The sequence below is a fragment of the Lagopus muta genome, chromosome 2 (assembly GCF_023343835.1).
Source record: "Lagopus muta isolate bLagMut1 chromosome 2, bLagMut1 primary, whole genome shotgun sequence".
NCBI classification, from domain to species: domain Eukaryota; kingdom Metazoa; phylum Chordata; class Aves; order Galliformes; family Phasianidae; genus Lagopus; species Lagopus muta.
In genome coordinates this window covers 96136846-96163761 of record NC_064434.1, presented here as the reverse complement: position 1 = coordinate 96163761, position 26916 = coordinate 96136846, and the positions used below count along the sequence as shown (strand labels likewise).

Genomic DNA, 26916 nt, shown 5'->3' with positions numbered 1-26916 from the left:
CATTTAAGCACTTGACTCAAGTTCATATTTATACCAAAACACATCAAATACCAGCAAAAATACACAGATACAGAAACAGATCCCTTGTGGTCTGAAGTATTTATAAAAAAAAAAAAAAAAATCAACCAAAGCTGACAAGCAATTTATGGTCAATGTCTGCATGTTACATAAAGCTTACTCCATAATATTCCGCTGAGGTCGTATGTCCAAGAAGTAGCAAAGTCAATAGCACCATTTCCTGCTCTTCTGTCACCTGTTGTCTTGTATACTTGGCTGCCAAGGCTCAATTGCTAAATGTACACCAGCAGACAGTGAGAGATGGAGAGAGCACATGCAGCCAAAATTCCAGAACGTGTCAAAGATAAAAACAAAAACACAAAACACCTCACCTTCCCACAAGGCACACCCAGCTACAGCGTATCCAGCTCTACTCACGTAGAGCAGAAATGCTTTTTAGCAACACCAGCCTCTGGCATCCCACTTGCTAAGCTTCTATTGCAGAAGTGAAAGCGCATCACACAGAAAACAGCAAAGCTTCCTAGAAAATGTAGTTTTAGGAGATACGTGCACGTACAGTCTCTTCATATACAAACCCTGTCTTCTTAAAGCTCTCTATAGATTCCACTGGATGAACAAACTGAATTGATAGGCTGCAGAATCATACCAGAGAGCAGAAATAAATGAAGCTCCACAAAGGAATACTCAGTCCCCAATCAGGTGCTCCCACAATGCAGAAGAGGCTTCAGCTCCTACAGATCAGACATTCTAGATAGTGTTGCTTTAATTATATTTCCTGACATTTAAAAAGCATTTGCTGTGACACCTTTGCTAGGCTCCCATTCCCATTCATGCTCCCACAAGTTTACAATATCTTTGCAATACAAAATGGGCATTGAAGTGAATGCAAAAACACACCGGTACTGAATTTCAGATAAACACAGGAGAGCTTTAGCTTTGAGAAATCAGATTTCAAATTTTATGTGATGTTAGAAAAAACATCAATCACGAAAATAGAAAAGCCTGTGTTTTCCTTAAAAATATTCACATGGAAACTGCCTTAACTGTTTAACATTTGAGAAAAGTTAATTCCCCAGTTCTCCAATTGCTTATACTGCACAATGTATGAAGAAAAATATATATTCTGTAGCGTGTGCAACAAACAGTTTGATAAGGGGACAGAGAAAAAAAGCAAGCTAAACCAACACAATAAAAGAGATGATGTAAAATTCTCCTGAAGTTTATCTTTTAGACTTATTAAAATATCTTGCAAGATGCGTATCTACAATTCTTAAAAACCAGATGTGCTTACACAAAAGCAGGCCATAAAAGGCTACGTGGAAAAAGACAGCTTGTTTTCAATCATAAAGACCCAGGTGATTTAGATAGGGCTTTGTGTGCAAGCACTTTTCTTTTTTCCTACAAATTACAATATATTGTTCAGTCCAATTAAAAAAAAAAAAATAAAAAAACACTACACCAAACTAGAGATTTCACCCTGTTGAGTTCCAGCACAACCACAAGCAAAAAATTCATATCAATGTTTGATATGAATCCTTCATTCTCAGATTTAGGACAGAACAGTTGGAACTACTTCTTGAAAGGGAAGATGGTTACCAGCCTCAACTTCAGCAAACTCAAGTTCTAGGTGTATCAAATCATGAGCTTTCCCTAATATATCTGCCTTTCCAAGAAGGAATTAAATGGCTTAATGGATTACATGTAGGAATCAAAGTGCAGGAAACTACATTTTTTTAGGTAAAATTTAACAACACTCACTTGGTCTTCAAACAGTTTCAGAAACAGGAAAGGTGAGCTAAGTACCAACATGAAGCAGACACAACTAATTTGCTGGAAAGGACCTCTTGAATACAAAGAGCCAGCTGTTCAGCAAAAATAAATTCAAACCAAACACAAGCCACAAATACTTTAACAGCCAGGTTACTTAGCTTTTCTACTCCCATACAGTTTCTAAAGTACAAATGAAAGACATGGTGGTTTTATAAAGGCTAAAGTCTCCAACCAAGAGAAGGAGCAAGAAGAAAATAATTGAATGAGATTCTGTCAGACTGAGCTCAAACTTGTCAGTTGCTGACCAACAGGAGCCAGATATAAACATCTGACCATCCACCACTCGATTTAAAGTGGTGAGGCACTGCTTCCTTCACCCATTTATAAAAACACTCATTGCAAAACAAGTATAAATGGTTGAATTCCTCCACACAAACAAAAGCCTGGGAAAAGGGCTTTGCAGATCTTGAAAATTAGTCTATATCAGCACAAGAACTATTTGTAATGTCTACAGCACCTCTGAAGATATGATCCCAACTGCTAACCTCAGACTGCAAAAGAGCTTATAACGATCTTGTTTACACTTGAGATTCTCAGTCTTCTGCAAATCAAACAGCAAAAAGTGCAATTAGAAGTCTATTGTCTCCAGTTAGTTGCTGCTTCTCACTGTAATGTTTAACATGAAAAAACAACAGTTAAAAACATAAAGAGTATAATAAAAGTAGTATGTGTCATTAAGTAATAAACAACATTCCATATCTCTCTCCTTGCCGTCTAGTTATTTTTTGTAAAACGAAAGGAGTCTCATCGCTCCACATACTGTAACTTTCAAAACTTGGCAGAGCAACTCTCGCACATTGTGTTTCAGATTCAGTAACTCAGTACATGCTTCAAAGATCTGGCAGCAGTTCTTCTAGGAGTCATTTCCTACTTCTCTAGCTTGTGCAACATGTTTAGAAAATTTACACTTAGTACATTAAGAGGATGTACACAGAGAAAGAAAAAATGATAACCTCAATAATTATCAATGAAATTTTGAATGCAAATTTGATTTGTCACAGATATTTCTACTTCCTGTAAGGAATCATTCTGATGTAGAACAGCATATGCAATCTTCTCAGATTTCTGTTTTCATAGGTATTGGGATAAAAATGATTTGCTATGGTAAACAACTGCCAACAGGGCAGTCTCCATAACAAACACACAAGAAAATTCCCTGTTATCTAATATAATACTTGTTTAAAGAGTAACAGACCTAGCACAGGTAAGAAAACTAGAACAAAAGTAGGTTCTGGTAAAGCCACAGCTTGATGAGGAGTTTTGTCTTTGATTAGAATCTGTTCACTTAAACACTCAACCAAGCATCTCTCTTTTAAAAGAGACCAGAAATGTAACTACAAAAAACATCCCTGCAAAACTTTTCATAGCTTTGGGGTTTAAGGAAGTTGGAAACACAGGACAGGGGAAAAAAATCACTTTCCAAATGCAACACATTTTTTGGCAGTAGTTTACTAATTTTTATGTTCCACCAAAAATCAGTGAGACCTGAAGCTGAGTGCACTTTTCACACAAAATAAGAATACATATTAGTTTAAAAGAAAATATCTACTGGGCAAGTCATCTTGGAGTATCAATAGTAGGGTTTGGCAGGCAGTTCCAGTAAAAGAGAGCGGAGTAATGAATAAAACATTTTATCCAAACTCATACATACACATGACCTGTTGCTTCCTCCCCCACAACATATTTCCTATATCTGATAGTTTTATTATTATATTACCTGCTTTTCCTATTATGCTTCATTTTGCAGTTCTCCCCATACTTTACAGAATGTTCTGCCTACTTTTTACCCCACCATTTATTTTTCATACACTTCGTTTGAGTTGAGTACAGTGCCAAAAATCCCACTGACCTAACAGCAAAGCCATCCCCTACCACCTCTGTCCTCACCACAACTGTCCTTCAGTTTTCATGGAGCCATGCCACCCAGTTTTAGGTTGAGAAACTGGAAAGGGAATAATTTTCTCCACTTCTCTGTACTCTTCCCTCTCAATTTCCAGAGGCATACTCCTGCCACTTAGTTTGAGCAAACAACCAGAAGTCAATTCAGATCACTATCAAATAAGCAACAGCAAAAAATCAGTATGAAAAGAAACTCAAAAAACACTGAAGTCAGTGTTTGTAAGCTGATACTATAGAGCAAATTTATTTATTTGTTTTTTTAAAACAAAAACTCCACTTCAGGTTTCATTGAGGCTTAGCAACATGAGCTGATATTCTGTCTCCCTTTCAGATTGGGTTCTCTCACTCACTGTAGTTTTTCCCACATTGCCCACTTACACAAAAGATGAGCTCTTTGCATTTCTTAACGGAGCAATGTGCTAATGTTGGGCACTGATGAAAACTAAATTTTGAATTAAATAACAGAATAGCTTAGTTCTTTACCTAGCAGTTCCATACCTTTCCAAAAACAGTAAGTACTCTTCTTCCAGAAGAATAAGAAGGAAAAATTGAGGGAAAAGCTTTACAAATAAAGTGATATCTAAACATAAGAATACAACTGTTCTCAGCCCAAGACAACTGGTAATTCAGTTTACTTACCACACAAACACATATATATACACACACACACACGTCCGTATCATTTCCATCAAGAATAAGGCATGCAGGAACACTCGGGAATAAGAAGCCTTTATCATCATTCAGTGTCTGACCTTTCCCAGTAAACTATGGACACAGATATACAGAGTGGATCAGACCCAAGGCCCACCTACTACAGCACTGTCTCCAATGCCAGCACCAGATGCTTTAGATGCAGGCACAAGAATCTCACAGTAGGCAGTTATTGGATCATCTGCCCTCACACATTAGGCTCATGCTGCTGATTGCTAGTTTGTCTTATGGAATGAAAAATAAGTTAATTATTCCTTCCAATTTTTTTTATTGAGTTATAATTAATATACAGTTATCAAACAATAAAACATTAAAGAGCCAATAACTCTATTATCATTTCCGTTGCATCAGAATATGAAGATTCCAGCATGTTTAAGATAGACCTACCCCAAAACAATGAGATGTATGCAGCTCTCATCTTAGAAAGTCATGAATAGTTTTGAGGCAGTTGTTTGGTGAACTTCAAGACTTCTCTAGAAATCATTCACTATCTGTCATTCTGACAGCACAAACGGAAAGAGTCATCTGAAAAAATAACCCTTTAGGATTGTAGTTAGCAAGTCCAATTTTTGGTCAGATCTGTTATCTAATTCACCAGTCACTTACATAGGTTGTAGTTGTAAACATATCCTGTGACAAGAAATCAGAGGCTGGTAGTGAGAATGGGAACTATTTCCTAGAGGGAAGCTGACAACTGAAGTAGTAACTGCCACCATAAATGATCTAGGTGCTTTTGTTACCACTTGCCTTTTAGCTCTCTTCTTTTCTTCTAAACCACCAACCTTTCTCAGCTGAAAACTCTCCTAAGAACGTATTTCCTGCTCCTTCCAGGCTCACCTTTGCCGAAAGGGTGTACTCACCACTAGATTTTGCTGTAATTAAACAGAACAGTCTCTCAAAGGAAAGTATGGAGAATACATGATCCCCAAGCAGCAAAGAATGTTTAGAAAATAATGCTTCATCTGGATGCAGTAAACTTCATTTATTTTTCTTCTTTCTCTCTATTTTTGTATTATGTTGTTGACTCCAAGTTTTAATGACAAGATATTTTAAGCATTCTTGACTTAGAAACGTGCTAGAAATAAGACATTTTTTTCTAAAAAAAAATATTGTCTATCTGAAGGGAAACTTACTAACTCCATATAAGTACGCTTAAGCATGTTGCTTACAAACAACAAATAACTTTTCAAGACCTAACGAAGTACAGTTTCCAGAAGCCAAAGACAACAAGCACACAGAATATGATGGACTGTAGTATTCAATGGACTTGATTAAGAGAACAGAAGTAAAATACACAGATAGAATAGTTGCTACACATCCAAATTCAGCTCAAATGGAAAATACCCCCCAAAAATATCTTTACTGATGTGCTTTTCACAGACTGTAAGAAGATATCCAGAGGAGAAAATCTAAAACTAAGGTTAATTTTTATTTATTTATTTATTTATTGAGGGTAGCAAACTCAGCAAATTGCACTGGGCTCAAACAAGGTAGCAATTTCTCTTTTCTTCTCTTTAAAGCATAACTTCCATTTGGGAAATGGTTACCATGACCTATCTAATGATCAGGAAGCAAATACTTCAGGACTAAAATCCATCACGTAGATTAGTACATGGTGCTGATATGAAAACTCAGTTTCTGGAGCTCCGTGTTGGCGTATGGAAAACAAGCACAAAATATTTCTGTGATGATAGCAAAAAGATTACACGGATAGAAGTTCATCAGAATTTGGATTTTTCAAGTAAAGCAAGTAAACAGTGCAATTCAAGAAATTATAGCATGCAGTTCTTAGAAGTATGTTGGCGTGAGCAGCATCACATTGACAGTGTTTGCACTTGCAATACTTTCACAGCTACAGGAAGATCTCTGCAGCTATGTGTCAGTATTTTGGAGGCCCTAGAAAGTGAACGAGTTTGTCATCCAGAATTATGAAGTACTCCAACTGTTAAAGTAAAAACAGTTGTTGCTTCAGCTACAAGGATCAGAGTACACATACTCTGTTAAGCTTTAGAACCCTGAAGAATCTAGGTTTTAAAAGAGCCAGAAGACTGTCTACTATTTTATTAGCACAACAGGAAGAGAAAACTTTAGCAACTGGATGACTAAGTTAATGATTTTGAATACAAGACAAACTTGAGTCGTTTTGCTACTACCCTCTACGAACCTTGAGGTTCAGGTGCTCCTCTTTCCTCACTCTCCACTATAGATCAGAGTATACAGAACATCTGGTGAACTTGTTTGAATCTTTTACATACAGCAGGATGGACAAACACAGTTTACAAGCCCTTGTTAGACGCAGTTGAGAGAATAATTATCTATGCCACAAGAATTTCTAGCCTGAAGGAGCCTGCTCTTAATATTCCTGCCTTTCATGATTCTAGTCAATACTCCATTAGGTGTTCACAAACTCTGGGCTGAGGATCCACTTATTCAATAATCTCTCTAAATCGCACAAATGGACAGCATTTTAGTAGAGAGAAACTTCATTGTCTTTTACAACTCAAGTTATCTTTGCTAATGGCTTTAAATTGCATCTTTCTCTTCTCCATTCAGAAAGACTTCAGCCTTTTCAAAGCAGGAGGTGGGTAAAACATCAGTTTGAGAAAAACATTAGTATTTCTAGAGTGTAGTCATACTCAATTATCGCCTGCCTCTGGGGTGAACAGCCAGTGACAACTCCAGCAGGATACTAATTCCTAAGCAGAACACTCTACTCCAAAAGCCTGAGCTGTATCTAAACCACGGAATGAGGACTTTCCTCGTATATTCCATGTAAATATAAAAGTGGTTTTTTTAGTCATAATACATACAATCACATAAATAGTATTAACACAGTCAGGATGCAATTGGCTCTTTATTGAAGACAAGACATGCAGAAAACAATGACTGTGGCTGATAAATGAGGTTGGGGTGAATGTTCTCAACTGTATCTGACAGACTGTCATACAAATGCTGACACAAGAACACTGATAATTTCCTCAAAAATACACAAAAATGCCCTCACTCAACAAAGAGTTCTGCACTTCAAACCCATAAATATGAAAATCAATTACAGTGTGGTGACGAATAAAATTGCAGAATATCCTGAACTGAAGGAGAATCATAAGGATGATCAAGACCAACCTTTGGCACCGCACAGGACTATCCAAAACTCAAATTTTCTTTCTGAGAATGCTTTCCAAATGCTTCTCGAACTGCAGCAGGCTCAGTGCTATGATCAGTGGGGTTTTTTTTGTTTTTTTAAACTATTGCTCTGGTTAGGAATGCCCACTGAATTTTATGCCCAGCTTCACATTACAGAGATTCATAGAATGGTTTGAGTCAGAAGGGACCTCTGAAGGTCATCTAGTCCAACTCACCTGGATTGATCAGGGATACCTACAGCTTGATCAAGCTGCCCCATCCAGCCTGACCTTGAATGGCCCCCCAGGACATCCACCACCTATCTGGGCAACCTTTTCCAGTGCCTCATCACACTTATTGTAATTTTTTTTCTCCTTATATCCAATCTAAATCTCCTCTGCTTTAGTTTGAAACCATTTTTCAACAGATCCTGCTAAAAAGCCCATCCCCTTCTTTCTTAGATTTCTTCTTTATATCTTGAAAGGTCACTAAGTTCTCTCTTGAGCTACCTCTTCTCCAGGCTTGTACCGATAACAGGGGGTGCCACGAGCCAGGTGCACCTAGATTTGTTGAACCTCTTGAGATTCACCTAGGCCCAGTGCTTGAGCCTGCCTCTTAGTAAAGAGTTTATCTCAACCCACAAGTTCTATTTTGTTTTTTTCTCCCTCCTCCCTCCCACCTTTCCCTCTGATGCTCCCCTCCAACCCAACTGGGAGTGAAAAAAGAGTTGTCTGCTGATTAGCTGTCTGCTGGATTAAACTGTAGCTTAAGGCATATATAAAATTACAGTCAGACTAAAGTATGTATGAAGTGAACGCAGCATGTTGTGCAGGTGATTTAAAAAATAAAACAGAACTACCCATACAGCACTGAAACGTTAAACAATATTTTAAAACTTGAAGTTCTATAGTTCATTAAAATGTTATAACAATTTAAAAAATACTCACTTTTTGAAGATCAGAAATTACTTCATAGAAATTTCCATTGCAGCAAATCACTTTCTTTCCCTAAAAATAAACGAGACTTAATTGTACAAGCTATTACTTAGTTAATAAAGCACAGTAAGTTACTTCAAAACCTTTTTCTACGAGAAATAATTTTTTTTTATGGATCAGAGTACGCACATTACTGGACATGCGGACAACAGCCACTTAGCAAGAAAAGCAGCAGATTTACAGGAATTATAAAGAAATGGGAAAACATATTCAAAAATTAAGTTAAATCCACATTTTGGTAAGAATTCTATGCATTAGAAAACATTTTGAAAGGAAAAAGTGCTTAATTTTGCAAACATTAAATTAACCGTACAAGTTCCTATTGAGAACTCCTGTACATTAGGACAGAAGCTCTATTTTTTTTTTTTTTTTTAATTACCTTTTCATTAACTTCATGTTTTTTCCTTTAAAGTAAAATAAATCGAAGCCTAGAATTGAGGGCATCCGCTCAGCATATAGTCAGGATTAGAGCTGATCTGATATCCTTTACATTTGATGAAGCATAGACAAGTGAAATAAAAACAAAAATGCATGCATGCGTGTGTGTGTACATACAAAGATACCCCAACAATATCAGAAACAGCGAGGTTTCTGGGAACCAAAAATCTCAGCCAATACAGCCCAGTGCATGCTGAGGGTCCAGCACTTGCCTCAAACACTTGGTGCATAAAACATTCCACGTATCATATTAGGCACTGAAAGCCACAGCAATCATAATTACAGCAACAAGAGTAGCAGAAGAACGTAGCTTCCTGTTATGTTGAAGTCTTCTGACATTGCCAAAAAAAGAAATCTATTAAAACGGACAATTGCCAGACATTTTGTTCTTATTAAACATTAACGTTACACTTTTCTAAGGAAAGAGTGCATTGTGGTGTTTTTCTGTTCTTTAGTGCTCTCCTTTTTTGCTAGTGCACTTTAATTCAGGCTTAAGCAGCTCCTAATTACACAGGATGCATTCACCATCTCACAACTACACATAAATGTGACCTTTTATTTCTAGGGTCAAGTGAAATCTGCTTAGTGCTAGTATAAATTCATTATTCAAAACATGTTACTGTTAGGAAAACAAACCATAAAAATATTTTCAGGCATACAAACTATGAGTTTTCAATGGGAGATGCATGTTGGATATTCTTGTCCTGCAGCTTGTGGCCAAATTTGAGCTTAATTATATGAGTGTAAAATCTAGCACAGCTCCACTGAAATCAATAGCATCATACCACACCTAGAGCACACAGCAGAAACAGAAACTGCTTATCAGCTATTTTTAATAATTTACAGCTTTTAGGACAGAACTACCACAGGATTCTGAAATTGCTTATGTTCAGTGTGAACGGATGAATACAATCTCAAAACTAAATGATAAAAACCAGCTTCTCTTTGGTTATGCAAATGTCGAAGATCCTTTGCTTTTCATCAGTTAAGTATCTCTTCATAGTCTTGTTTGTGTTCAAAATTTCCAGGTCTTATACTAAGTCTCCACATTTCTTGACAGAAATACTGAAACCTTTGTTGTGCAAGAAGAAAGGCAGAGCAATCCTTAATTCAGACTAATTTAACTGCTAGAAGTGAAACAGTCCTGCAGCCTCAAGTTTATCTTTTGTTCCACAACAGGTTGTAAAGCCAAAAAAAAAGGGAAAAAAAAAGAAAAGAAAAAAAAAAGAGACAGATATAACATTCCTAATATTTTCATTTATTTTTTGTCCCAATAAACAACGATACTAAAGAAGACATAAGCAAGCTGGTCTTTAACACCTGGATACATCCTTTCTGCAGAGAATGAATGATTTTGTGTTCCTAACTTCCTGAATACTTCACCAGACAGGTATCACAGACCTCAAGTGCAACTGAACACCAGTGCAGTTGCTGAGGTCTGTAACAAATTAAAAATAATTATCTTTTTTCTTTGCACATTACAGGTAAGGCTTAAATCAGATTTTGGCCCTGAAGTCTACAGAACCCTGGGGACTCAGATTGCTGCTAAGGGTCCACAAAGAGCTGCTCAGAAAATTAAGAGCAACAATGTAGTATCACAAATTTTAAGCAGAATCTCTCTCACAAATTAGCCATCCAATTATTTGTATTTGATACTGTCTTCTCTCTTCCTTCTTTCTTAACTAAAGGTGTCCTCATAGATATGTAATTGTCAGTGGACCAGGCCTTACAGCAAAAAGAAACTTTTTTGCTAACTTCGGTCTCTTCACTACAGGAAAAGAAATTGGCAACCCAGCTTCTGCTGTGAATGTACAAATACATTTTTTGAGTGAATCAGAAGGACCCTACATAGTCACAGAAGAACAGTTTCTTCCAGCAGGAAAATAATCCGCCTTCCTTGTGGATAAAAGGAATGAAGCAACTCCAGCAGCAGTGGTACATGCTGAATTCAATAAATAGATTAGTATTCACAATAAGCTTCTAGCATAAATCAAGAGCAGCTCCTAGTTCATACTGCAGAAACTTGTTACTCTCATCAGTCCATCTGTGTACGTGAAATACGAGACAAAACTGAACCACTGAAAGCAAACCAATTTGTTTTCAAAACTGTTTAGAAAACACAGCCATTACACTTCATAGTTTTGTACAGCACAGGTGACGCAGTCTGGGTAAGTGAGCTGAGTCTTGCTCCTGTGCACATCTGAAGACATCAGCATGTGCTGGTGTGGTTATACTTTTTTTTTTTTTTTATAAATAGCCTAAAACCTACACTGTAGCATTCACCAAAAAATTCTATCCCTAACAGAATGCCAAGCAACCCAAAAATTACTGTCAAGATCTCTCTGAACACCTGTTAATGCCAAATCTCAGCCGCTGGGATCGTACCTCTTCTGTTATGTGCCATGAACATCAAATACAGTTGTAAGTTTTCCTACTGAAGTGCCATGAACATCGAGACAGACAAAGCTTTTATGCAGTTCTGAACTACTGTTCAGAAAGGAAAGATTTGTTCATTGACTGGTCTTGTGTCAGCTTAATACAAAGTACGGCTCGGCAGAATTGCCACACAGTGGGGAGAGATGAGCATACTTTAGTTTTTCCCTTGCAGATTACTAGAGAATTCAGTTTGCAAAATTCCCAGCTAAGCTGTGATGGTTCATCATGGTGAGGGACAACTTTCCCTGAGACTTGGTTTGCCAGCAGATCCCATACCTCTACTTCTTAGCTATTACAGAAGAAAACAATGTTGTCAGCAATGATATTAGGTTTCTTTCTTACCCATCATTACCTGAAAAGATCAAGGAGAATGATGCGACAGTAACATACTGCTGGAAACCTCCTGCAGTTTCCCACCTAAGAACACTTGGCTAGGGATTGAAGAGAACTTGCCTTTATTGCCCGCTGGGAGACTGAAACTTTACAACTCCAATAAGGACCTCTAGCCTGACTCTAATTAAAAGCAGTGTAATATTACCCAATTTAGAAAAGACCATTAAAATCTTAATTTAACCACGATGATTCTAGTGCATGAATACATCCTACTCTAAAATAGTCATTACCTACAAAACCTTCACTCATTTTTTGTGCCAAAAAGAGTCTTCAACCATAGTTTATGTGCTGGTTAATTACTGTTAAACACATTTATTTATTTTAAATTTCACAGACCTACATTCCCTATGCAACAACATGTACATGTAATTCCTGAAGAAGTTTGGGTTTTTGCAATTTTTTTTTCAGGATCTGCAAATAAAAAACAAGTAATAATAATAAAAAAAGCAGAGAGTGCCAGCTGATACACACTTTTGGGCAGGAAACCATACCAAAGTACTGTTATGTCAGTCCCCTGCCTCCCAGCAGCAAACAGCAAGACTGCCAGGTCCTGTCTTCAGTGGAGCAAACTGTTCTAGCAAAGCCATTGTACTGAATTGTTCATTCTTGCCTGAAGCCTTTAAGAAACCTCAGCTCCTTCCTGCTGTGGAGCCTTGCCAGGGACATCAGTCTGGTGCTGGCGACACACTCTACACACAATTTGGTGGCTTCCTGCTCAAAGCATTACATAATTTGAGCCTCTGGCATATCTTTCTGGAACATTTCACATACTAATCCACAAGATCAGTAGCCTTTTCAATCACCAGATAACTCCATACCTTTTCTTCACTGATACTGACCTGGATAGTACTGGCAGTAGGGCTTGAAGCTGCCTATTCCCAAGTAAATGAAAACTGGACATTATGATTCACTGACACAGATAAAAGCAACAGCTAAACAAAGATTCCTTTGTTAATAACTTTGAACACAAAGATAAAATAATTTCATCCATTTCTGCCACAGGAATGCCACAACAGAAAACCCAATACAGAACAAGTAAGGACATTTGTATTTAGCTTCACTGACTTAAGTCAGAAACAAAGCAGACAACCTGCTGCTAGCGTTTTGTGTGATACACAGTAAATTCTAGTCCCACATCTGGCTCCAGCCATGCACTCATGAGTTAAGAGACTTCTCAACTCAGCAGCTGGGTACGTATAGTTGAGAAATAGGAGAGCTGCTCTGGCAGTAATGTTTCCTTTTTTATTATGGTGGCCTACGACATCAAAGGGCAGATGTCGGTGGCAGGGCAGTAGAGGTCGTACCTCCCTACCAGTACTGTTACATTTTACTGCAGTCTGGCAGATGGCAGCTGAGGGGCAGTCTGACAAAATGGCATCTGAAACAGAAATGTGTATGAAGCAGATTTGTATCACTGAATTCCTCCAAGCAGAAAAAATGGCACCCACTGACACTCAGCAATGCTTGCTGAACGTTTAGAGAGATGTCAGTGGATGTGGGCACAGTGAGGCAATGTGTGGTGTGCTTTCAGCACTGGTGAAAGCTAGTGCAAACTTTTATGAGTGTGGCACGCAGGCTGCTGTTTACGAAAATGCAAAGCTAATGGTGGTCACTACATTGACAAATGTTTTGCAGATGACAATTTGCTCTATCAAATACTGTTACTGTGCTCTTCCTATGAGGTAGTTTCCACAGAAATAAGTAGGAGGCATTACTTTTGGATAGAACTATGTATAACTACTTGGTGCTTACTGAGCAATATTCAGCAGAATGTATTCCTGAAACAGGAGACCACCTTCACAGGAACTCTCCCCTTCCTCCCCCCCACCCCCCCAAAAAAAAAGAACAACAGAAATCATATTTTATGAAAAACATATTAATTAATAAGTTAGGTAAGCTCTCAAAAATTAATTGTATGCAAAACGAATCTTTCAGACAATTTCATACAGTGACTGAGTTATATCTATCTGATAAAACCACATCATCTAAAACAAGCAAAAAACAGCAGTGTTTGTGCAATGCAAACTAGATACCACATACTCTTACCAGTATGCAAATGTAATAAGCCTAAGAAAGAATCTGCAATTTCAATCTCAGAATTTGAGGGTACCCTGAAGTTCCTGCATGTATTTTTACCTGTGCCTCCAGAGGATATTTCGTTTTCAAAAATGCAAACACTATTTTTACAGTCACCTACAGTAATTCTCTGAAACCAAAATTATCCTGCTGCAATTCTGAGAGGTTTTTGCTCTATGAAATCACTCACTGCATATGAAAGCAGTAACAATCCAAAAGTACACTTATGGCACTGCAAAGAATCCAACTCAATTAGATGCAAATGTCCCAAAGATGTCAATTATTTTCACAAAAATAGTGTATTCTGACTACGAGCAACTAAGATTCCTCAACATATCTAAAGAAATCATAAATGAAGGGGCAATCCCAGACTCCAACTTGCAGCCCAGGCAGTCAATGGCACTAATGAATCCTATTGAAGCTCATTCATTTTCTTGGGGATGCACCCCTGTGTGCCAGAAACTCAAAGTTCATTTCTTATTCATGTTTCAAAATGTAGACCGACAGCTCCAACATTGCATATTTTGATCTATGTTTTTATTACCACAATCCTTGATAACATTAAGAGAAAAAGATTAAGCAGCAGTACTTTTCCCCTTGAATATTTACTGAGATAACCATGTATCAGTTACAACACTAGGTAAATTGCATAGTGCAAAACAACACTGAGTGGGCACACCATTTTGTTCAAGCCTTTTTGCTCCATAACCCACTGGAAAGTACATAGCTGACCATATCAGGGTAAGATACTCCAGTAAAGTTTAATCATAGCAAACTCTTTCAAGTGAATCAAATAGATGTTCTCAGTTTTTAAGTAAAGTCTCTTTTTTGGCAGTCATTAACTCACATTTCTCCCTCCTCACTTTTAAACTACTTCAGAGAACATTATTTATTACAGGAGGCCACCTGTGCCTCTGGAAAATGCTCCCTTCCATACTGTTCTTCCTTCCTACTGGGCTACACATTGAAGAGACAGCTGTATATTCAACACAATTTTTACATTAATGGATGTTGCACCACAATAAAATTGCCTTGCTACAAGTTCAAGAAGAAGGTGTTGGAAAGAAGTTTACGTAACCAGGAATCATCAACAAAAGAACAGAGGGTGGTAAATTACAGAACAGACATTTAATTTCTTAAAAATATATCTTCCCTTTCTGACTTTGCTTTCCAATTTGTTTTAACTCCACAGGAAAATCGGGCTGGCTGGCAGTCACTTCATAATGCACCGCAAGGCCGAAGTGCCAGCAGCTTTTCTTGTCTTAACAAAACATACCAAGCTGAAATTAAATTACAGCTGGCTTAAACTCGCTTATTTTACTGCTACCCACCTAAAGCACATATCTAGTTCAAAGTAAACATGTTTAGTCATTGAATAATATGAAGTATAAAAGAAAAGTTTTCACCGGAATAAACTGAGAGATGCATTTCAAAACAACTTTGATTACCATCTCCAAATCTGGCTGCAACCAGCTAGCTAAAAGTGGCACAATTGTGATGGAAATAGCATGGTATTTCAGTGCAAGAAAGTAAATAATTTCTACCAGATACTAGCACAGGAGCTGAAACCCACCCAAGAAAGCTATTTGCATTATCAGTTTGCATTGTTCTGCATTTTGAGACTGAGTTTAAACATTTAACTGCTGGTACAATGCCTTTTTTTTCTTTCCCCCATCTTATGCACTTTCTTGGGGGAAAGATCTGATATGGTTGGCCAGATTTTCTATCCACTAATATCTGCCAAGCAGAAAACTGGGAGACATCTGTTTGATTTTGTTTGTCCAGCAAGCTGATCAAAGCATTACACACCTGCAAGAGAGGTTTACAGAGCCTTGCTGTGCAAATACCCGGAACCCTGAGCTGCAGGTGTTATTCAAACCAGTCTCTGACGATGGAAGCCAACACCAATTGTGTTAGGTTGCCCAAAATAAAAACCTACGCTTAAAAAGAAACCAATAACTTAGTTTTCAGTCAAGTAGGACTACAATTATAACTGCAGTTCTCATTTTTAGTCTAATCGTTTAATAGTTCAATTAGAGTTGGTGAACACTTAAGTTCTGTTGCCTCTATCTTAGAGGAAGCATTCTGTTCAAAGCTCCTCCTTTACCCACATTATAAGTTCATTCAGGGAAGCAGCATTTTCAACATGTACACAATACCTAAGAAGTGTTTCCAGAACTGCCATTACATCTGAGTGGTGCACAACTACAAAGTCACCAAAGTAGTTAAATACAGCTCAAACATCTTTCTAGATGTGCAATCGATATATTTGATAGCAATTTCTACCTTATCTCTTCTATTGCTTTCCTCATAGAACTACACTGTTAGAATTTGCTTTTGTTGCTTTTTACAGAACTAGAAAGAGGGAGAAAATAGAACCAAAACAACACAGATAAATGATTGCAAAACTGACAGGGATGTTTTTTGGCAGACCTCATGTGTGCAACTGCTTCAGCACACTGTTTGAAAAACAAAACAAAGCCATATATATGGTTTTGACTTGAGACTGTCCCTTTAAGTAAGCTTTGCTGATTCAGACTATGGCTGTACAGTTGCCAAGAGGGGCGGGGGGGTGATGGAGCTCCTGAGGTATACTCTAACTTACAAGGTTTACACAGGGAATCCTCATACCTAGAAATAACACCAAAAAGCACATTTACATTTTCTGCTGTAAGACTGTTGCCATGAAGGTTGTAAGGGAACAGACTGCTTGATAAATTTTCTATACCAGACTGTACTTCTGAAACTAAAAAGAATGGAACCTTGCTACTGCTGGGCTATAAATCAGAACTGGATCTGTTCCATAACAAAAGTATTAAAGACAATGGCCTCTAATACTGTATGACATGTCAGTCTAAGCAGTCTGAGCAATGCTTTACTTCATATATTAAGCTGTGAGTATGTTCTGGTATAGTATGTACATACCCCTGATTTACTACATTCTTATTTGCAAGACAGGGTCAAGTAGTAATTTACCAGAATCCCTCCTGATAACACACAAGAAGCTGCAAGCTTCTGTAAGCCCTCTTTATCACACTAAAAGCCAAAATAAAAAGAAAAAAATACTCAAGATTTGTAATATAAAAGATACCAAACTGTCCTAATCATTCTGAAAGCCGCTTTATACCTTTAGACGCTTCAGCATGTAGAACCAACCAACACAGATGTCATTTCTTTCAACTTACATACAAAAGCATCGTGCATATATTCCAATAAAAAACAGTGTGCTGCAGAGTATTACCTCATCTAAAGCATTGATGAATAGTCACCAATCAGGTCAAAAGAGAAAAAAAATGAACTGCAATAAATGCTGTAAAATAAATAATGCAAGCATAATCCCTGCCCCAGAAACCTTGCAATTTAGGGCATGAATAAAGAATTCTTAGGGGATCATACCAAGCATAACATTCCTGAATTCTGAGTTTTACATTGTGACTGTACATGAGCTCACACTTCAAGGACTTTAACTGAAAGTATCTACACACATCATTTTCAGGTGCTCTGTGGAAGGTTGCTGTGCATCTGATTATCAACTTTCTTGTCAGGCACTGCCACAACAGATGAGAAAGGCACTGGAAAATTATCATAATCAGACCAGAAGAGCAGTGTGTGTAGAAGGCTAGGGCTCATACAGTATGTAACCCAAATCCTGGCCTGAAACACAGAGAAATTAAATCCAATTATAAAAATTCTCACCACAGCCAGATTGCTTACATCCAAGAGACATGGGAAGAAAATGTGGGGCAAGACTTCATAATCAACAAACAGCAAAGAGACTGCCTTCAACATAGATCCCATCCTTCCTCTGCCAAAGAAGTTCAGATATTGAAGTAACTTTCAGTCTAGTTCTAGTCAGTAACATGTGCCTTGAGCCAACTTAATTCCTTAGAAGGAATAATTTGAGCCTCCTTGTATGTATACCCAATAGGAAATTGTCAAATTCAGTTCTAAAACCAAATGTAGAACTTCAGCTGCAAAATGGACAAAGTGATGTAGTTATAGCTCAAGTTCTGAAGAGTTGTGCTTGTGCAGTTGCAGCATGCAGTACTTGGTTCAGTTTTACTTCCCATAGATGGCATGGCTCCCTCCGATTCTTGAGGGAAAACCCAACTGAGATGCCAGGAAAGCTTTACGGGTGGAAGGAGGTGCTGCCCTCTAAGACAGATGCAGGAATATTATCACCTTTTTTTTCCTTATTATGCGTACTGTGGTTCTTTCCAGATTTTGGCTCTCTCTTTTGTCAGATCTAATGTCAAGATAGAAGAAAAAAAAAAAAAAAAATCAAAAAAGAAGCTACCAATTTACATGTTAGATAGAACAGCCTTTTCATTCTCTTTCTCTCTCTCTCTGTCTTTCTCTCTCTCTCTCTCTCTCTCTCTCTCTCTCTCTCTCTCTCTCTCTCTCCATGTTCTGTGTTGTTTCTGAGTGTTATTAAGCTAGTGACAACTTTTTTAGAGGCAGTGAATAGACTGGTACAAAATAGCAATAACAACACTATTCATACAGCATTTCAAAGCACTCAGGAGACCAGTATCACCCAAGCTTCACTAATACCTAGCAAGGCAACAAAGTCTCTAAACAGGAGAGACCACAAGGAGAAAACATTTGCTCTACCTTCAGCCAGGCCAAAACACAGCCCTGATGGCAAAGCAACGCCAGCTGCAGTGAGCTAGAGATGGCCTACTCAGCCACTTATTTGATCAAGCCCAAAAAAGAACGAAGGTATTCAACACTAAAATTTATATGCCCTGCTTCTCATGAGCTCTTGGAGGAACAGAATTCCACCAACCCTTATCTCATGGGCTTTGCCCAGAATTAGCTGCATCGTGAACAGAACAAATCACATCTGCAGTGATGTACTCCTCATGTGGTAATTTTATCCATTATTTTCTCTTTTAACAATGAGAAATAGACCACTAAGCAAACAAACACTTCTGGCCTATCAATCTTGCAGATGCAGAAACTTGTAACAGCTTTCTGAAAGGCACCTTAGATGAGGTGCAAAGTGAATTCCAGCTCAATATAAGACTCAAATTGATTTAGGTTATGTGCTTATAAGAGCCACACTTTGACAACACTCTGCTGAACATGAAGAACAACATTTGATAAGGTTTTGCTTCAGTCATTAAGAAACACGCTGGTTACCAGTTGATCTACAAACCACCTGGGTAAACAAAACAGTCCCAAAGCCTTTAAACAGTTTAATTTTTAAATCCTGGGAAGCGCTGATAGTTTGGAGATGTGGAAGTGAAACAGGATCTGCCTATTTTCAGGCATCTTTAAAGAATTCTCAGGTGTAACTTTTAATTAACTGAGAATTATCATCAACTTTTGCAAAAAGACAGCTAGGAGTTTACATTTATTTCATGCACAGAGAAGCACCTGCTTTTTGCTGAATACAGTTGGTTTCTTCCCTATTGGGGGACTCCATGCTGCGGCTTATGAAATTAAGTAGTATTATCAGGAAAGCCACTGCAATTTAAATTACCAATCAGTTTTAAGGAAAAAAAATATATATAATTATATATGCTACACAACAAATACCACAGCATCTACAATTTAACACCACTTCGATATATAGTTTCATAACTCAGAAAAAAAACCAAATCAAACATAAAACTCTCACATCTTGCTCTGCTAATTACTACCTCTAACATTTTGAAAAAACATTTTCTGCAGTTTTTTCCAGATGAACTGGGCAAGCAACACCTTAATGATCCACACTTGGTTAAAATTTCTAATTGCTTATGGAAGACTTCATTGTGCATAACTTCAGATGCTGCGGAAAGACAAGAATGATTCCTTTACATGTCACTCTGTATTAAGAGCAGGAATGGAGAGAAAAAAAAAAAAAAAAGATCATCCCAAAACTAAGACTGCAAAAATCTAACATAATTTTACATGACTGAAATATCTCCTATATTTTGTTCTGTTAAGACTGTGTTCAGTAAAAACAAACAAACAAACCAAAACAACCCCCTCAAACCTGCCCTATTTTTAAAAGGAAAAAAAGTTACATGAAAACAGTAAATATTCTCACACTAAATTACAGCAGTATGGAGGAAACTTCTCAGAACTACAGAACACAGCAGTGTAATTCTCTCTGCCATTTCTGCCCTTGAATTTCTAGATCTGTTCTCCATTTTTCAAGAGTCTTAAAGTATCTTACAGTAATCTCCGCATTGCTCAGCATTTGAATCATGGAAAACTACTCACCAAATTTATCATTTGATGATTCAAAATCACCTAAAGAGCTACCTGTATCTCTTTACGCATAATTTCAGATCAACTTAATAGATGTTTTTAACAGAGCAAGCAAGCAGCTGAGAGCTGGAATAACATCTTTGCTTTCACAATATTCATTCTCAATTGTTTTACTGCGGGGCGGCGATGCGGTTATACCAGAAGCAAGCAGTACCTCATCAAGGATGAAATAGAAGCAAAAGTGGTGAAGATTACAGTGAAAGTTTATATACTTCTGATTTAGTTATGCTTGCCTAATCAGGTATGTGCTTCTTGACAGATTGATTCAGTTGAATTAGCTTTGAAAATTGAAGAGCTACAATAATTGTATTAAAAAAAAAAAAAAAGTCCTCAGTAGCTAAACTTACTGTTTTGTTGTTGTTGTTGTTGTTGTTTTTAGATTAGCTTACTTCACACCAAGTAACAGCTATTCATGGAAGTACTGCTCTCATCTCAAAGGAGTTTTAAAATACAAGAAAAGTTTACGAAACAAACATGATGTTTGTATAGCAAAGAATCACCGCAAACAAACTTCTGATTTCTCCACAATCAGCACTGCATTTACACGTAAAGGTGTTAGCAACAGCGGCACAGGATCTAGGCAGAACTTGGAAAGCACTGTTTGCCTAGCTTTTTCATAATAAAATAACCAAGCAAAGAAAAACCAACTAAGTGCTCTATCAACATAATCAAAAAACACTACTTTCATGAGACTACAATTTAGTGAAAAGAACAGCACTGAAACATGAAAATGCGGGATGATTGTGTTTTTCTGCACAATCTAGCCTAGCTGATCAAGATTTAGTAATGAGCTCATTCCCCTATCAACTACAATTTGCACTGCAGACTTCATTAACAAATTCTCCTAAATGAACTTGAACAGACTAGCAAAAATGAAGATTCATACCTTCCATACCAATTGAATACAAACAGAAACACTCTACTCAGTAGAATTCATACAGCTCAAGACAGAAACAAAACCAAAAAGCAGAAGACTGATACTGCTGTTTCTTTTTCCAATCCAAGCACCAATTCATATTTACTACCAGCTCACTGAAGACAACAACATGATTATTAGCTGCCTTTCCTCTTCAAAATAAATGCAACCAACAGTTAAGTATAGAAAAGAGACATTTGGGCTTCTCGAACTCCTCTGTATACAATCCAGGCATCCATTCACAAAAGTAGCAGCTACCAAGGTCATCAACATCACATCAACGTTTTAATTGGATATGCCTCAGAGAGAGTTAGGTACCATATGCTCTTCCAAGGTGTGAGTCTTCGTTAATTTAACAAGGGATGAGATGGCAATAACTCCCATGAGAACAGTGCAAATACTTCTTCCATTACCTGACACAAAGGCTAATTCAGCTCTAAGACACATTCTTGTATAAAGACACACACACGAAATGGCACACAGTTACAAACCACTTTTAAATGACGTCAGGTTAACCTTAAGCTCTCATTAGGACATGTCAAAAGAGACCATTTTATCAGCATGTGTTGGCCAGGTTCAGCATATCTGCAGATTCCAGTACACTCACTCTGTGTAGAAGGTGCAGCAGGCAGGCAGGAAAAAAAAAAAAAAAAAAAGCACTGGCCCAAATGTATGTAATGCTTTAGGACACAGCCACGTAGATAAGAAACTGCCTGAGGTTAGCAGTGTTAGAGTAACAATATAAGAAAAGGCAACCTCTGCAACTAAAAAGCGGCCCATTTTGTTCTGACCTAGGCAAAGTTTTTCCCTCAGAAATTACTTCTGCTCCCTACCACCTACTATACTCACGGGTCAATAAAAAGCTTGTGCATTTCATAGCTGAAGAATTGCATCAGCAAAAAGAACAGCCAGACTTTAACAGATATTGCCAGGTATGAAGGATTCGGAAGGAATCACTATAAAGTTGAACGGAGGCAGAAAGATTACAAAAGCAACAGATTCTCCACAGGATGAAGACATTGCAAAGCTCTCTTAGTTTTAGAGCAAGCAGAAGAGCCTTTTGGACAACAGCTGTAGCAGGGCAATCCTAAAAGACAATAAGGCACCACATCTCTACAGGACAGTGAGAAGGATCTGAATCTCATTCCCATTCTGACTGCCCTGCTTGAGCCCTCAGTCATTCTCATATATTGCAACTCTCCTCTTTCAGACAGAGACACACAGACCTTCTGCTTCAGCATAGGAATTCACCAATCAAGGCTGCATCATGTGAGTGACAGCACACAGGCTGAGGGGAATTTCCAAGAGATCCCCTGCACCTGCAGCATATGCAGATGCAGAAGATTTCCAATGTGAAAATCACAAGCTGAGTGGGTGATGCTGAAGCAGTCACATGAGGCTGCAACTAACAAGTCTTATGCCAGACTGCAGCATCTCATTTGCAAGCTGCTGTGATATACCTGCAATCACATTCCATCTTCCCTTGTTATTTAGTACATGACAATTATTCCTGAGAATATTTTGCTAGAGAAGTGGTACACAAATAGCAAACTGTACAATCAGAAAGAAGTAATTGCTCAATCTGTTATTTGCTGATGTCAGACATGCAGTACAGTTCTCTGCATCCAGCAGAAAGCCCAGTAAATCTGCACCAGTCCTCAAGTGTTATGTTTGGAGGAAAATAAGAAAAAAAAACAGTAAATCATCAGACACCCCCTGTGTACCTCATAGAGGCAGTTTAGGTACAAAATACAGTCCATTTCATCACCAGACTGTGCCACAACCTCTCCCTTAATGTAATTCTGCTGCACTATCATCTCTGCAAACAAACCTACCACAGATTGATCCCCTTTCTCTAGAAAGGCTTTTTCTATCCTGATCAGGACCATTCATAGGAAAGATTATCCAGTTCTGTTTGTTTCAATAAACCAAATCAGTCAGACACAGTAACCACTCCATGGCTCTATGTCGTACTTCCCATTAAATCATCCATCTTCTATTTCCACTAACTCTTCTGAAAGGAATTCTGGATTAAAGTTACATGCCCTAATCATTTCTGTGTAAAGAAGAAAACAACTTGCATTAAGGTAACAACATCAAAATATGGTTTATATGTATATATATATATATATATATATATATATGCATACATCATATTCTAATTTATATATTTCAAAACAAATAGGTTCTTATCATAGTTACCAACTCCATTTACTATGACACCTTTCAGCAGCTGCAACAGCCATGTAGATATTTAAAGGCAGCAATAGACATAAGCATCTTGGATCCAGAATATAGTCTCAACTAAGGGGAAACTAAAAAAGATCTGTACATGCAGTGAGTTTAGCATGTGCAGCAACATGAATAATGAACATCACCATCACTCTGGTAGGAAAACCAAAACACAGATATTAGATATGTGGTAATTTCAAGCATGGGAAAGAAGAGGAAGAGAGAGGAGAAAAAGGGAACAGAAAACCTTTTACAGTTCAGAATGAAGCCTAAAAGATCAAGGAGGAAAAGCCAACACTTTGTCATGAGAAGTTCTTTTATCCAGCCTATCTTGTTAAACCACAGCCTATATCTCACTGACATCGCACATTATTTTTCACAAAATGCTCTTCACAGGATCATGGAATCTCTAGATCACTGGAAGCCAGGAGATGCTGCTTCTTAACCTTTTAAGAACTTTCTCTATTTGCCCCCTTTATTTGTCAGTAACCTCCTGACTGATCACTTCCAATTTGCAAGTGCATGCGTGCTCAAGTTGGTTTCCTTTTCTAGCAGTACCTATCTACAGCTTCCAGAACAGTGTGTGCAGTAATACCTTTCTCATACTGGTTTCCTACTTAATCAAATACACTCAAATATTTCTTAGTGGAATATATATTTTCTCTCCAGTGCAGGTAGAAAAGCATTTTATACAACTTTGACAGGTGAATTACATCCATATATTTGTTCTCTTTATATTTTCATATCATATCACATAAAGAAATACAAGTACCAATGGTCTAGATTACAGCATTTCACAGAATTTAAAAAAATCTATCAGTGTAACATCTGACATCTTGCTCTGCTAATTTAATCTGAGCAGTCGCTCATGAACTGAGAGCCTACACCTTTATAACTTCTCGTCCCCTTCTGAAGCTATCAACTGCAAGGTCAGCTTGCATAGAAGTCACAACCTGGGAGACCCTAAGTCAACTTCTTCAGAAATAAGAGGTCAGACATGTGTGGTTGTGCAGCTATTTCATCAGTATTGATTTCAAGATGCCCACAGGCTACACAACAGACCACATTCCAAACAGACTGCCTCAACTCAGCTGCCTAGAGTTACAAGTTGTCATTACATTAAGAAATAAGCTCTTGTTTTAAGAACAAGCCCTTTATTCTCCAAGGGTAGAGTTTCACTACCATTATGGTAAGATAATAGCTTCCATACAAAATGAAATTCAAGACCAAAATTTTATCTATATGACAGTCAATCACATTCTTAATTCGAGTTTCCATCATTTCTTACTGTAACAGGTAGAAGAGGAGAGACATAATACCAAACTGCCAGGTTGTGGAGTAGAACTTCAACCAGAAAGCACACACCAATTGCAGAAAGTCTGATAAATCAGATTTAGTCAAATTTATCTACTTTCTCAACAAGTTGGTCTCTACAAGAGGATAAATGAGACCTTTCCATCCCCAATGGGTTTTATCATGTCTGGTGCTCTACAACCAGCTCATAGACATTGGTGGGATAGGATCAAGTCAGAGCTGAACACCGGTTGCCAGCAATGGGAGAGTGGAAAGCAACACAGAAGTCAAAGCAATGGCCTAACTAGTGACAGAAACTTAAGCCATTAAAGAGCCAAGTGGATTTACCACACGGAAACCTTATCTTTCCTTCTTAAGGAGCAGTTAGATTACATTACGGCAGCCTAGTCTTTCATTGACACCTGCATTTCTCCCTGGTTCCCTCCCACAGAAAAGACTGACTGGTGTTTCTTAGAACTCCAAAGGTAAAACAAAGCATTAAAAACATTGGCAAATACCATTCATGAAAACCTAGTAACAAGGCAAACAGGCCAGTATGACTTCACAACAATCTGCCTAAAGGCTGGGCTCTTCAGCAGAAAGGCAGAGAGAACTTGTTTCACTCTTCTCCAGAAGGCGAGAGGCTTTTGCTGTTGCCTGGGTGCAGCTTTAATGAGTTCTTCACTGAGCGGATGATACCTAGATATTGCACCATCCTATTAACAGCAGTAACAGCCTAATGGACTGTGGCTCCTATAGACAAACTGACAAAAGAAACCGCAGCGCCTCACCGCCTTACATAAGCTGATGTAGGTCTTCAGAAGTAGGGAATGAAAGTACCAGTTTTACTCCAAGATCCCAGCAGGATCTTTGCAGGCACAAGATCAACAAGTCGCTATCCAGAAAGGTGCTGAATAAGAATCCCTGAAGCCATAACAGTGCTGCACTATTTCTCTGCCTCATATAAGTTACTCCGTGCCCTCAAAACTACAGAGTTTGGGCATTACTGCTGCGAGAACAGCCGTGAAATGCTGGTCCTGATACTAATAAAGTCGCATCTCTGCTCTAAGCACTGCAAGATAAGTAAAGTATGTCCTTGTCAAACATGGAATTTACTAATAGGCACAGTAAGTTAATTCCAAAAATGGATGGGAAACTGTTGTGTTACAGTTTTACAAGTGGCTTTACCCACAGTTAGGAAATTTCCAGAAACCACTAAGGTGGGTATGAAACAGTGAAACAGATCTTTATAGCTTACTATTCACTGGGTGAGAACCAGAGAAGCAAAGCAGGTTAGCGTCAAAGCACACTGCTTCTTGTATTTATACCGTGCACATCCCATACATTCAAACTCACTACAGATCAGATCTTTGTTAATAAAAGTCTAAGATCACACAGCAAAATCAAGTCTACAGACAGTCTGTTGGGCTTTTTTTGCGTTGTGCTCCTCTTGCTGTTGCAAAAGACAAAGCCTGCTCTGAAAGCCTGAATAACATTTATCTGAGCCTTTGATGTATACACAAGTCATCTTCATGTGGTAAACGGCACACAAGCATCTCTCAGAATTCCCAAACAGCAGAAGGGAAGAAAAAAAAAAAAAAAAAAAAAACCTTGAAAACACACCACCACAAAGCTTTCAAAGAGTTTAATAATTTACATCATAAATATCTCCACGTGCAACCTCTGATGACATCCAAGAGCACTCCCAAAACTAAATGTATAAAACATCTTGCAAAATTAGTAAATGAAATCAAGCTATCAAACTTGCAATATTTGAAGTGGCACAATGCACCTAGTTATTAGAGAATGGGAGTAAGCCCAGGCTTAGCCACACTGAAATAATGCTTATGCAACCTTTCATAATGATTTCCTCACCAACAACCAACCAGAGATTTTTAATGGAAATTTTTACTTGCAAAGTATTTCTACAATAGTTTTCTAAATCTAATGGGATTGATGATTAAAACTATTGAGGAAATCTTATCCAAAAAAGAACGATGTATCAATTTTCATAACTAGTTATGTAGTAGTAATTTTCATAACTCTTAGGTAGAATGCCTGGATAAAGTTTTTGTTCTTGTTTTTAGTGCTCTGGTAATAATTCCTGTTCCTTTCGCTCTTTCTACTGGAAAAGGGATTAATTCAATTTTAAGGAAAAAGCTGAACACAGCATTCTCAGACTTGATTCTTCTTCAAATTATGAACAGGAAGGAATAGCAACTGAGCTGTTAAAACCACTGAGGGAAGGTAAACCACTAAACAATGCAAGGCAACCACTAAAAGGGACAAGGC

The 26916-nt window shown here is 37.8% G+C and overlaps 1 protein-coding gene across 4 annotated transcripts in view; it reads right to left on the bottom strand.

Annotated features, from left to right (window-relative positions):
- Window positions 1-26916, bottom strand: part of PLCB4 (phospholipase C beta 4) — a 241677-nt gene that overhangs the window by 165812 nt on the left and 48949 nt on the right. For all 4 annotated transcript variants that reach the window (XM_048938282.1, XM_048938281.1, XM_048938284.1 and 1 more), the window contains exon 2: window positions 8529-8588. The gene's annotated coding sequence lies outside the window, so the exon portion shown is untranslated. The remainder of the gene's footprint in view (window positions 1-8528; window positions 8589-26916) is intronic.